The sequence below is a fragment of the Musa acuminata genome, chromosome BXJ2-5 (assembly GCF_036884655.1).
Source record: "Musa acuminata AAA Group cultivar baxijiao chromosome BXJ2-5, Cavendish_Baxijiao_AAA, whole genome shotgun sequence".
Lineage (NCBI taxonomy): Eukaryota > Viridiplantae > Streptophyta > Magnoliopsida > Zingiberales > Musaceae > Musa > Musa acuminata.
In genome coordinates this window covers 22538708-22551526 of record NC_088342.1, presented here as the reverse complement: position 1 = coordinate 22551526, position 12819 = coordinate 22538708, and positions in this window count along the sequence as shown.

The window sequence follows — 12819 nt, the reverse complement described above, 5'->3', positions numbered from 1 at the left end:
CTCTTTCTTCTTGTTCATAGGGCAGTCTTTTATTTTATGATCCCACTTTCCACAAGCAAAATAGACTCTAGTCACCCGAAAACACAAACTTGTTTCATAATTTAACTTGCAATTCACACATGATTGAGTCTTTTGTGGTGACTTCCCTTTTTCAAATCCAAATGTCTCGACCCTCTTGTTATTACTTTCTGATTCATTTCCAATCATATTTTTATTGCTAAACTTATCCTTATCATTCTTGCCACATATCTCCAAAAATTCTTTTCATTGTTGCCAATAATAATCAGCCTCTACTTCCAATATAAGGTAGCAAAAGAAATCTTTTGATCATTATAACAATTTTGTATATCAAATATCTTCTCCATTTGCATCATCCATTTTTCTACCACCAATGAAATTAGGTTCATCAAGCTTCTGCTGCGCCACTCTGATTCAATATCCCCAATCAATCCTTTCATTCCCCTTAATTAATCAGAAACAAATGAAATAGAAGGACCAAATGTCCTCATCATCCCAGATTCCTAAAATGCATCAAAGAAAATTTCCACCAATCACTATAGTTCATTAGACCTCAATATATTTTGCACGTCAACATATCAAATATTTCAGTAATCCTCAAACAATGCTCTGATACCACCTCTGTCACGCCCCTCAAATATATCCATGATTTTTAAAAACAATTTCATCATCACAAACCAATCCAGGATCCAAACTAACGTTTGAGGATACTGAAAAACATTCTATCAAATTCACATCTATAAAACCTGTGCAGTTTATAATCATATATCCCATCACTCGATAATTCACATTCAAGGCAACCCAAGCCAACTTGACAAACAGGAACAACATTTATAAATCCACAAGCTAAATAAATTATACAATCAGAACTCCAACTATTCACCACAAGTTTATATCATCATAAATTAGACTTAACATTCTGAAATTCCAAATAAGAGAGATCTTCTAACACTTTTACACAGTATATCCATTTCGATCATCAGAACAATTCATTAAATACAAAATATGCTTATACAACAATAGCATAACAACCGACAAGACTTGCCCATAATTCTGAATAGCTATCCACTGCCTCAGCCCAAATCAAACATCTCGAAGAGTGACAAGCTGACCTGAAAGATTAATATAACAACGGAGTGAACCAGAAACGGCTCAGCAAGTGACAAAGCATATTCAGAACAAAAGGAACGGTTTCAAACGAGTAAGGTATCATAATGCAAGGCATAATACAAGAATTCTCAAGGATACCATCTCATTAGATACAAAATCATATGTATCATGTCATTCGAAACATATTTGATTCATAAGAATGGAGCATAGAGTAATTCGAGCATATCAATGGCAGATAGGACATTTCAGAACATATCAGTTCATAGCAAATGGAGCACAGAGTAATTGGAGCATATCAATGGCAGATAGGACATTTCAGAACATATCAGTTCATAGCAAATGGAGCACAGAGTAATTAGAGCATATCAATGGCGTATGAAATGTTCCGGAGCATATCAACGACATATGGAACATTTCGAAACATATCAATAGTGGATGAAACATTTCAGTGCATATCAATAACAAATACCGTACAGAAGCTCAAACGTCGTCTTTGACGTTGCAAACATATCAATCTTATCCAAAGCATGTACAGAAACACATACCTAAAGCTCTGGATATCATATCAAACATACAGAAGGTGTAGTGGGATCTCAGTCAGATTGTGATTTATCCATTTCTGAATGACCACCTGACAAAAGTCTCCCACGTCTGGGAGCTCCATCCACCCACGTCTAGGTAAAGTCAAAGGGGGCCGGAAGAGCATCACAGGCTCTAAGCACATACCCACATAGCGGGCAACAAGCGCATACCCTTTACCATTTCTGGCAAAGGTCCAGAATATCCCACATAACGGGACCCCACATAGAGGGCAATAAGCGCATACCTTTTACCATTTCTGGCAAAGGTCCAGACAATCCCACACACCAGAGTACAAGAGGGCAGTTTCAACAATAAGTAGCAAATATCGGAAGCACACGTGGAACAACAAAACGTACATGTGCCTTTTCGAGACAATACGATGCAAGGAACAAATCTTCTCACAAATGTATTCAGATTTGGAATGAAATGAAAGCAAGAGTATACAGGGATTCCAAGCAACCATATATAGCTCAATTCAAATAAGAAGGTGAGATGAATTCAATATCCAAAGGAATGGAACAGATTAGACACACATCGAAAGCAAATGCGGAAAAATGGGTTATACATGTGCCTATATAAGTCAATACGATATAGCATAAATGTTACACAACAGTTTTCAAGAATGCAAATAATTTTAAGGACAAGAGCATACAAGAATTCAAAGTAGTAATATAAAGCTCAATTGAATAAGAAGGCTAAAGGATATCAATTTCCAAAGGAATGAAACCAGAATATGAGAAATCGACCAAAGCTCGATTTCTGGCAGAATACAAGAGGCACATTGAACAAATGATTCAAACTATCAATCGTGCTCCAATTTACTCGGAAATAATCATTGGATAATACTTTCAGATAAGACAAGCTTCATACGAATTGAACTGTCCAATAGAGAGAGTTACAAATAATTTGGTAAACAAGGGTAGTAGAACAAAATCTCTGTTGGGCAGAATTCATGATGTCAGATTTAATAGATAACTGGGCAGGTGTTTGGATTCCAAATATTTCAATCCATATATCAAAAGAAAGATCTATGAGTCTAGTTTCCAATGAAATAATTTTTGAATAAATCAATATTTGCAACAGGGACTTATAAGCAGTTCAGTATCAAAAGGTCAGAAATTACGATCCCTGTTTTGTAAAATCAGTAGGCTCATTTGAAACAGAAGTATGGGCAGACAAACTTACTCCGAATTCTTAAAATAAGCTATCAAACAAAGGTTTATGAGTCTATATTCTGATCAACTAAGTTTTGTCCAAATCAAAGGTCAATACATGAAGTTATAATCATAACAAGGAAGAAAGGCCAGAATCTCAGAAGTTACACAGATTCGAATCGTTACGTCTAAACAGGAGATATATCAAATGCAAGGTTAGAACAATTCAAAGTTCCTCATATTCAAAGCAAATGTAGAGATAAAATTACAGTGAGGAAAGATCAGGATACTTGCAATAGGAAAGATTAGTACAATTACAGGAGGAACGAATCGGGAACTTGCAATAAGAAATATCAGAGCAATTATAGGAGAAACGATCAGGGAACTTACCTTTCAAAGATTTCGATCCGAAAATCCAAAGAAGGTGCCAGCCCAAATCCTTCTACTTTTCCTCCGTATCCTCTCTCTGTTTCGTTTTGTGTTCTCGTTTTCTTCCTTTCTTCGCAGCTACACCACGTGTCGAACATCGAGGCACAGTCACCTGCTCTCTCTTACTCTCATTCCTTCTTTTTCTTTCCCAAACGCAACTGCCACAGTCGCTGCCGCTGCCGCTGCCACAATCGCAGCCCCTTCCACCGCACTACCTTCCTTCCTCCCTTCTCTCGTAGACATAACTGCTGCATACGCAGTCGCTGCGGCCGCAATCCCGTCCGCAGCCCCTTTTTCCCCCTTTCCTTTCTTTTCTTTCGCAGCTGCAACTGCCGCAGTCGCAGTCGCAACCATGGCTGCAGCCACCACAACCGCAGCCTCTTCCTCCTCCCCTGCTAATCTTCCTCTCCTTCTTCTCTTCCAGCTGCAGCTGCCATCACCACAGCCGTAGCCTTCTTCCCCTTCTCTTCTTCCTCTCCTTCCCTTCTTCCTTCCTCTTTCTCTTTCCCTGCCACAGCTGCAGCTTCCACAGCCGCAGCCGTAGCTGCTTCTTTCCTTTCTCCTCATCTTTCTCCTTCCTTTCTTCTTCTTCTCTTCTTCTCCTTCCTCCCCTTCTTCTCCCAGATGAACAGTACCTCCTCTCCTCTGTTTCCTCCTGCAGGAAACAGAGGTGCCGCCTGTTCACCCGCTTCTACTTCTTCCTCTCCTTCCCTTCTCTTCCAACTGCAGCTGCCTTCGCCGCAGCCGCAGCCCCTTCTTCCCCTTCTCTTCTTCTCCTTCCCTTCTTCCTTCCTCTTCCTCTTTCCCTGCCACAGCTGCAGCTGCCACAGCTGCAGCCGCAGCTGCAGCCGCAGCTGCTTCTTTCCCTTCTCCTCTTCCTTCTCCTTCCTTTCTTCTTCTTCTCTTCTTCCTCACCTTCTTTTCTTCCTCTCCTTCTCTTCTAGCTACAGCTGCCTCTGCCGCAGCCGTAGCTCCTCCTTTCCCTTCTCTTCTTCTCCTCTTATTCTTCCTTCGTCGTCCCCGGCGTCACACACACCCTCTCCTCTGTTTCCTCTGCAGGAAACAGAGGTATCACAACCTCTTTCTCTTCCTCTTCTTCTTCTTCTCCTCTTCGAAGCCCCCACACCTCTCCTATGTTTCCACCTGCAGGAAACAGAGGTGCTGCAGCCCTAGCTGCTGCCACCTCTCGCTCCTCTCCGTCTTCCCTCTCTTTTCCCTCTTCTTCTCCTTCTCTTCTTCTCCTCTTCCCTTTTCCTCCCCAAGGCCACACATCTCCTCGCTGCAGCCTTGCCGCAGCTATCTTCTTCTTCTTCTTCTTCTACTTCTTCTTCTTCTTCTTCTTCTTCTTCTTCTTCTTCCCTTTTCATCCTCAACGCCCCACACATCCTCTCCTCTGTTTCCACCTGTGGGAAACAAAGGTGCTGCAGCCCTAGCTACTGCAGCTGCCTCTCTTTCTCCTCTCCATCTTCCCTCTCTTCTACTTCTTCTTTTCTTCTCTTCTCCCTCTTCTTCCTCTTCTTCCTCTCTTCTTTTCCCTCTTCTTCTCTTCTCCCTCTACTTCTCTTCTTCTTCTCCCCACGCCCCACCGCTTCTCTCTGTTTCTCGAAGAAACAGAGAGAGCGTGGGAGGCGGTGGGATAAAACCGAAATTTTCAGTTTTCTTTATTTTTTTCTTTTTTACAACTTAACAGTTTAGTCCTTGAAATTTTCATATTTACATATAGGTCCCCTGATTTATAAATAAATCTTTATTAATAATTTTCAAAAGCGAGGGATATTACAGTAGTAAAACTTGCATATCGTAAAATTTGCTAGCTTTTAGTATAAAGAGAAGCAAATAGTTGCTATCTCAAGAAAATTAAACATGCTAAACTTACACCTTGCAATGGAAGCAAAATTGCAAGCTCAAACATTGCAAAGGAAGCAAAAATTTGCTAGCTTGCAACTTGCTTATTTCAAGAAGCAAGAGTTGCCTTCTTGAACATCTCTAAATTGCTAGCTTGCATGTTCTAAAAGTGCTATCTTGTATGCTGTAAAACCTGCATATCTAAAACTTGATAGCTTGAAAGTTCTAAGCATTATGTAACACATTGCTAAATTTTCTGGCTTCAAAACTCCATAATGATAAAACTTGATATTATGTTTTTCATGTAATGAGTTGAACCAATATCATAAACGCTTGATTATGATACTTCTCCTTTTTGTTGATGACAAAGGGGGAGAAGTATGATGTTATGCATAAGTTTATGCATAAGTTCATGATGACATGTTGCAAGTATTCATGATGAATATTGCAATGACTTGAATTCAGTGTGAATTCAAGGTTTTATCAATATGGCATATTGATAGGGGGAGTTTGTTTAAACTCCGGGAGTTAAGTTTAACTCCGTCATCAAGTGGTTGTCATCATCAAAAAGGGGGAGATTGTTGAATCTCGTATTTTGATGATGAAACTACTTGATATATGTTTATGACTTAATCTGTGTTTTGAGTGACGCAGGATGCCTCGATCAGGATGAGACAATTAAAGCAGGAAAATCATGTTGTGCCGGAGGAACATGTCAGAAGATTGGACGTCGGGCCGGTGGATCGGTCGACGTATCGACATAAGGCTTCGGGCCGTGGACTCGGGCATTGGGCCAAGAAGAGCGAGTATTGTGCCAAGGATATCGGAGTTACGGAGCCAACTGGCCGATTGGGCAATAGGCCGTAGGAAAGGACGATGCGTCGAAGAATCGGACGAAGCGTCGAGGGACCAATGACATGCCGGACAACTTGGTTAATTGCTTAGGATTAATTGTCTCGATCGAAGTTTTATTTTTCATGTGTAGGATTAACTACGATGGAAGTAAGACATACAGTAGGAGTTGCGCCGGAATCATGATAACGATCACGTTGGGAGTTCGCGAGTTCGAAGGAAGTTCGGACGGTCGTCGGAGGTTCTGCGGGAACAAATTCGAGAAGTCCATTAGCTTGCCAAAGAAGCTCGTCGGAACTCGCCAAGTGGATCGTCGCAAGTCCAGGAGTTTGCCGGAAGTCCGCAGGAGCATCACCGAGGGTTCATCGGATGATCGACGGAAGTTCGCCGGAAACTCGTCGGAAGAAGCGATTGACGCACCGGAGCAAGCTGCAGAAATTGTCTTAGGATTTATTGTAGTTAGCACAATGATTAAGTTGGAAATGGGAGGTGATCCCATTAGCTTAATCTTGGGGAAATTGGGCCCCGGAAAAACCCAAATTGGGCCGAATGGATCTACCCATTTGGACCCTGATTGCTGTGGGAGGTGCAACCGGCCAAGCTAGGAGGTAGCACCGCCTGGGCTAAGTCTCCCAGGGAGACTGGGCGGTGCAACCGCCCCAGCCAGGAGGTAGCACCGCCTGGGCTCAGTCTCCGAGCGAGACTAGGCGGTGCAACCGCCCCTGACAAGAGGTGGCACCGCTTGAGCTCAGTCTTGGAGCTCTGGCAGGCGGTGCAACCGCCTCACTCAGGAGGTGCAACCGCCTGAGCTCAGTCTTCGAGCTCTGGAAGGAGGTGCAACCGCCCCTGACAGGAGGTGGCACCGCCTAGAGGCTCAGTCTTCGAGCTCTGCCAGGCAGTGCAACCGCTCCAGTTAGGAGGTGCAACCGCTTGATCCCGGAATTCCGGGAATTGACAGTTTTGAGCTCCAAATTTGAACTGGGTTGGGGCCTATAAATACCCCACCCATTCAGCACTGAAAGGGAAGGAACTTACACCGAAATCTTGATCCTTTATGTGATTCTTAGAGCTCAAAATTGTTGTAAAGGCCAATAGTTCTTCTCCCTCCGTTCTTCCAAGTTCTGAGTTGTAAAGAGACGAGAGAAAATTTCTGTAAGGGTTGTCTCCTAAGCCCGTCAAAAGGAGTGAAACTGTAAAAGGGTGGTTGGCCTTCGCCTATTAAAGGAAGGCCTCTAGTTGACGTCGGTGACCTCGTCGGTGGAGGAAGCCAAAAGTGGAGTAGGTCAAGATTGACCGAACCACTCTAAATCTCGGTTTGCATTTACTTTGAGTATTTTATCTTTACTGCAAACCTCCTAAATAGCTACTGCCTTCTGCACTTTTACGAACGAGTTTCTAAGTTCAGAGCTTTCCGAATCTACGTTTAGACGTAAATCGGCTTTTTCGTACGATCATTACATTTCAGTTTACGTTTACGTTTTGATTTCAATCATAACTGCAAACTGCCTTTTGCGCATTTATAAAACATATCTCAAAGTTCAGTATCTTCAAAATTGGCATTTAGACGTAAACTGATTTTATCGTACGAACGTCGCATTTCAGTTTGCGCATGCATTCTGATTTTCATCATAAACTACAAACTGCCTTCGTAGATTTACTTTAACATCATCTCGCTTAATCTTAAGTTAAAGTAATATTAGAATCGGCTTTTACATCGAAATCGTTTTTATCAAACGAACGCAGCTTTCGTTTTAATCGCTAAAAGATTTTCGCTGCACTAATTCACCCCCCCCCCCCCCCCCCCCCTCTTTTCGCTGCAGGGTATTTATAGGCCCCAACCCAGTTCAAATTTGGAGCTCAATACTATCAATTCCCGGAATTCCGGGATCAGGCGATTGCACCTCCTGACTGGAGCGGTTGCACCGCTTGGCAAAGCTCGAAGACTGAGCCTCTAGGCGGTGCCACCTCTTGTCAGGGGCGGTTGCACCTCCTGCCAGAGCTCGAAGACTGAGCTCAGGCGGTTGCACCTCCTGACTGAGGCGGTTGCACCGCCTGCCAGAGCTCGAAGACTGAGCTCAGGCGATGCCACCTCTTGTCAGGGGCGGTTGCACCGCCCAGTCTCGCTCGGAGACTGAGCCCAGGCGGTGCTACCTCCTGGCTGGGGCGGTTGCACCGCCGAGTCTCGCTCGGAGACTGCCTCTTGGGCGGTGCTACCTCCTACCCTGGCGGTGCTACCTCCTAGCACTATTTTAGGTCCGAATGGGTTGATTCATTCGGCCCAAGTTGGGTCTTTCAGGGGCCCGATTGCCCCAAGATTAAGTTAATGGGATCGCCTCCCATTTCTAACTTAATCATTGTACTATCTACGATTATTTCCTAAGACATTTACTGCAACTTGCTCCGGTACGTCAATCGCTTCTTCCGGCGAGCTTCCGGCGAACTTCCGCCGATCATCCGATGAACCCTCGGTGATGCTCCTGTGGACTTCCGGCAAACTCCTGGACTTGCGACGATCCACTTGGCGAGTTCCGACGAGCTTCTTTGGCAAGCTCCTGGACTTCTCGGATTTGTTCCCGTAGAACCTCCGACGACCGTCCGAACTTCCGTAGAACTCTCGAACTCCCAACGTGATCATTGTCTTGACTCCGACGCAACTCCTGCTGCATGTCTAACTTTCATCGTAGTTAATCCTGCACACTTAAAACAAAACTTCGATTGAGATAATTAATCCTAAGCAATTAACCAAGTTGTCCGGCATGTCATTAGTCCCTCGACGCTTCATCCGATTCTTCGGCACATCGTCCTTTCCTGCGGCCTATTGCCCAATCGGCCAGTTGGCTCCGCAACTCTGATATCCTTGGCACAATACCCGCTTTTCTTGGCCCGATGCCCGAGTCCACGGCCCGAAGCCTTCTGTCGATATGTCTACCAATCCACTGGCCCGACGTCCAATCTTTTGACATGTTCCTCCGGCACAACATGATTTTCCTGCTTTAATTGTCTCATCCTGATCAAGGCATCCTGCATCACTCAAAATGCAGATTAAATGATAAACATATATCAAGTAGTTTCATCATCAAAATATGAGATTCAACAATCTCCCCCTTTTTGATGATGACAACCACTTGATGACGGAGTTAAACTTAACTCCCGGAGTTTAAACAAACTCCCCCTATCAATATGCCATATTGATAGAATCTTGAATTCAAACTGAATTCAAGTCATTGCAATATTCATCATGAATACTTGCAACACGTCATTATGAACTTATGCATAAACTTTTGCATAACATGTCATGTCATCAACATACTTCTCCCCCTTTGTCATCAACAAAAAGGAGAAGTACCACAATCAAGTGTTTATGATATTGGTTCAACTCATTGCATAAAAAACATAATATCAATTTTTATCATCATGCAGTTTTGAAGCCAGAAAATTTGGCAAATGTTACATCATGCTTAGAACATTCAAGCTATCAAGTTTTAGATATGCAAGTTCTACAGCATACAAGATATCACTTTTATAACATGCAAGCTAGCAATGTTGCAACATTTTAGAACTTGCAAGCTAGCAATTTAGAGATGTTCAAGAAGGCAACTCTTGCTTCTTGAAATATGCAAGTTGCAAGCAAGCAAATTTTTACGATATGCAAGTTTTGCTTCTTGAGATAGGCAAGATAGCACTTTTGCAATTTTTGTTTGGCAAGCTTGTGATGTTCAAGATAACAAGCTCTTTCTTCTCTTTTGAGAAGTGTCATTTTTGCTTTCTTTGCAAAGTGCAAGCTAGCAAAATGACAAACTAGCAAGAGATAATGTTTTACATGAGGCAAGCAAACAATTTGGCAAGTGTTACATTTGCATCTTCTCTTTAGATGTGCAAGAAAATAAACAAGTTTTTGCATTTTCTTGACATTTCAAGATAGCAATTATCGGTGATGTTCAAGATAGCAATTTCTTCTCTTTTGTAATTTTTACATTTTTCTTGAATTGTGCTAGCAATCTATCTCCCCCTTTGTCATTGTAAAAAAGAAGGGAAAAACCCTTTACATCAATTTCTAAATCATGACAAAGGTAAGTAATCATTCTTATTTGTACATCATTATAGTTTCAATGCACAAATTCATTAACATTACATTTCATTTTTTTTTTTATGCATGATATCGAAAAATCAATCATCATCATGAGCATATCAAACATGATATTCAAGCATTCATGATATATCATTTTGGCAACATGATCATAGATATTCAAACGATGGTATCTAAATGTCAGAATTCATTACATCCTATTATGCATGATCATTAACTCCTCATTTGTATTTCATGCATTATTTCATTTAATCTCATAAGAAATATCAAGAAGAGTTATTGGATGATGAGATAAATATTTTATGAATACACGGAATATCATAAGTGTTTCATGTATTCATATTATCACATGAAGCATATTATCATTTTTAAGATTCATAACATGAATAACGTTATTACTATTTCATCAAAATTAATTTCGAGATTCACACAATATCATGAAATCATTAATCTCGATAAGATTGGAAAAATATTTTCTTTTTAAGTGATTCTTTTAACACATCATAAAAAACTCATTCATAAATCAAGTGATTTACAAGATATCATAAATAAATTTATCACTTGTATTTCATCAAAATCGAGAACTCTAGAGATAAAAAATGATTGAAGCATGATTCATATTTAAAGTGTATCTTATGTCGTAAATACAAATCAAGCATTTGTCAAATCTGAAATTATCCTCAAAATTACATTCAATAAATTCATATATGACAAGCATAGATTTATTGAAAAATCAATAAGATAGAGGATTACATTTCAAGTGTTCATCAATTGTAGCATTTCATCACATGGTAAGATATCAATGCGTAAAATTACGATACAAGTTCTTGATATCTTAACGCATGATGCAAACATGGCATAATGCAAATTTGGCAATCATAGCATCAATTCATATAAGCATTGCAAATATGGCAATCATATCAATTCATATATCTCTTGATGATGCAAGCATGGGATAATCATAGCATAGTGTTTATAGCATCAATTCATATATTTCTCCCCTTTTTTAAGTGTTTCATCTTAAGTGATCGATTTCATGCTAGTATGCCTTTTCATTTATGTCAAATGAAAACATGCATCAACGTTTAGTATCGTAATATGAATTTCGTCATAGAACCATCAATCACAAAAATCATCATGTATAACTTTAAAATCTTATGCATAAAATCGTCAAATCATAGTATCAAAACTTTAATATTTTCATTGCAACATTAAGCAAGGTTTCATTGAACATAATTTTGAATGATTCTTATAAATGCCTAAAACTTCTTTAGTTTTAATTTATAAGATTGACTTTATAATAGCATGCTCAAATCTTTATTCTTATGTCAAAACCATACATCATATTTAACAAACAAAGACAATGAAAAATATCAAGCCTTCCAGACAAAAGCCATGTATCGTCATTGAAAAGCAATATGAAAATCATCAAAATATACATTCTTGCTTCTCAAGCACATGAATAAGATTAATCTCACTAGGTGTACAATCATTAGATTTCTATCTTGCATTAACATAAGACATGCAATTTTCATTATCATTTTCAAAATTACAAGCATGATCATATTTTTGCATTTTCATTATTAAATTATTAAAAATGTAATTTTCAAGAAAATTTAAAGAAACAAAAATGCATCATGAAAAGCATCATGTAATTTCGAAGTAAATTAAAGGCATTTTGATTACCTCTGTGTCGAAAGGCTTAAAGGCGTAGTTTGCCACCTCGCCTTTGTTGATTTTCTCCTCGTCTTTAGAGGAGCTCGATTCATCCCAATTTTTGTTCTTCTTCTTGCATTCAAAGCAAGTAGTTCCGTTCTTTTTACTTTTTAATTTTTGTTTCATTTGTAGTTTAAGTTTACCATCACTTGAGCTTATGCTCGAGTGGTCTTCAAATGTTCTATGTCCCAAATCCTTCCTGTTTTTTGGAAGGTGGTTCTCAAGTTCTTCACGTGCATTGCACATCACTTCATATGTGATCAAGGAACCAATTAGTTCTTCAAGTGGAAATTGGTTCAAGTTTTTCGATTCTTGAATAGCAGTTACTTTTGAATCCCAAGGTTTAGAAAGTGAGCGCAAAATCTTGTTTACGAGTTCAAAATCCGAAAAACATTTTCCAAGAGCTCTTAAACTATTGACGACATCCGTGAAACGGGTGTACATGTCGCCTATAGTCTCGTTTGGTTGCATTCGAAAAATCTCAAAATCATGCAATAAATTGTTAACTTTCGAGTCTTTGACTCTACTAGTTCCCTCATGCGTGATTTCAAGTGTTCGCCAAATGTCAAAAGCCGTTCCGCACGTAGAAATCCGATTGAACTCATTTTTGTCCAAAGCGCAAAATAAGGCATTCATAGCCTTTGCGTTTAACGAAAAATACTTCTTCTCCAAATCCGACCATTCGTTCATCGGTATAGAGGGAAGTTGAAAACCGTTTTCAATTATATTCCATAAATCCAAATTCAAAGAGATCAAGAAAACTCATTCGAGTTTTCCAATAAGTGTAGTCTAATTCGTTAAACAACGGTGGACGAAAGACCGAAAAGCCCTCTTGAAAGCCATGAAGAGCCATTTCTCTCGGGTGTAAATCCGAAATGAGATAAACCGGGCTCTGATACCAATTGTTAGGATCAAGAGCACTAAGAGGGGGGGGGGGTGAATTAGTGCAGCGGAAAACTTTCTACGATTAAAACGAAACTGCGTTCGTTTGATAAAAACGATTTTGATGTAAAAGCCGATTCTAAG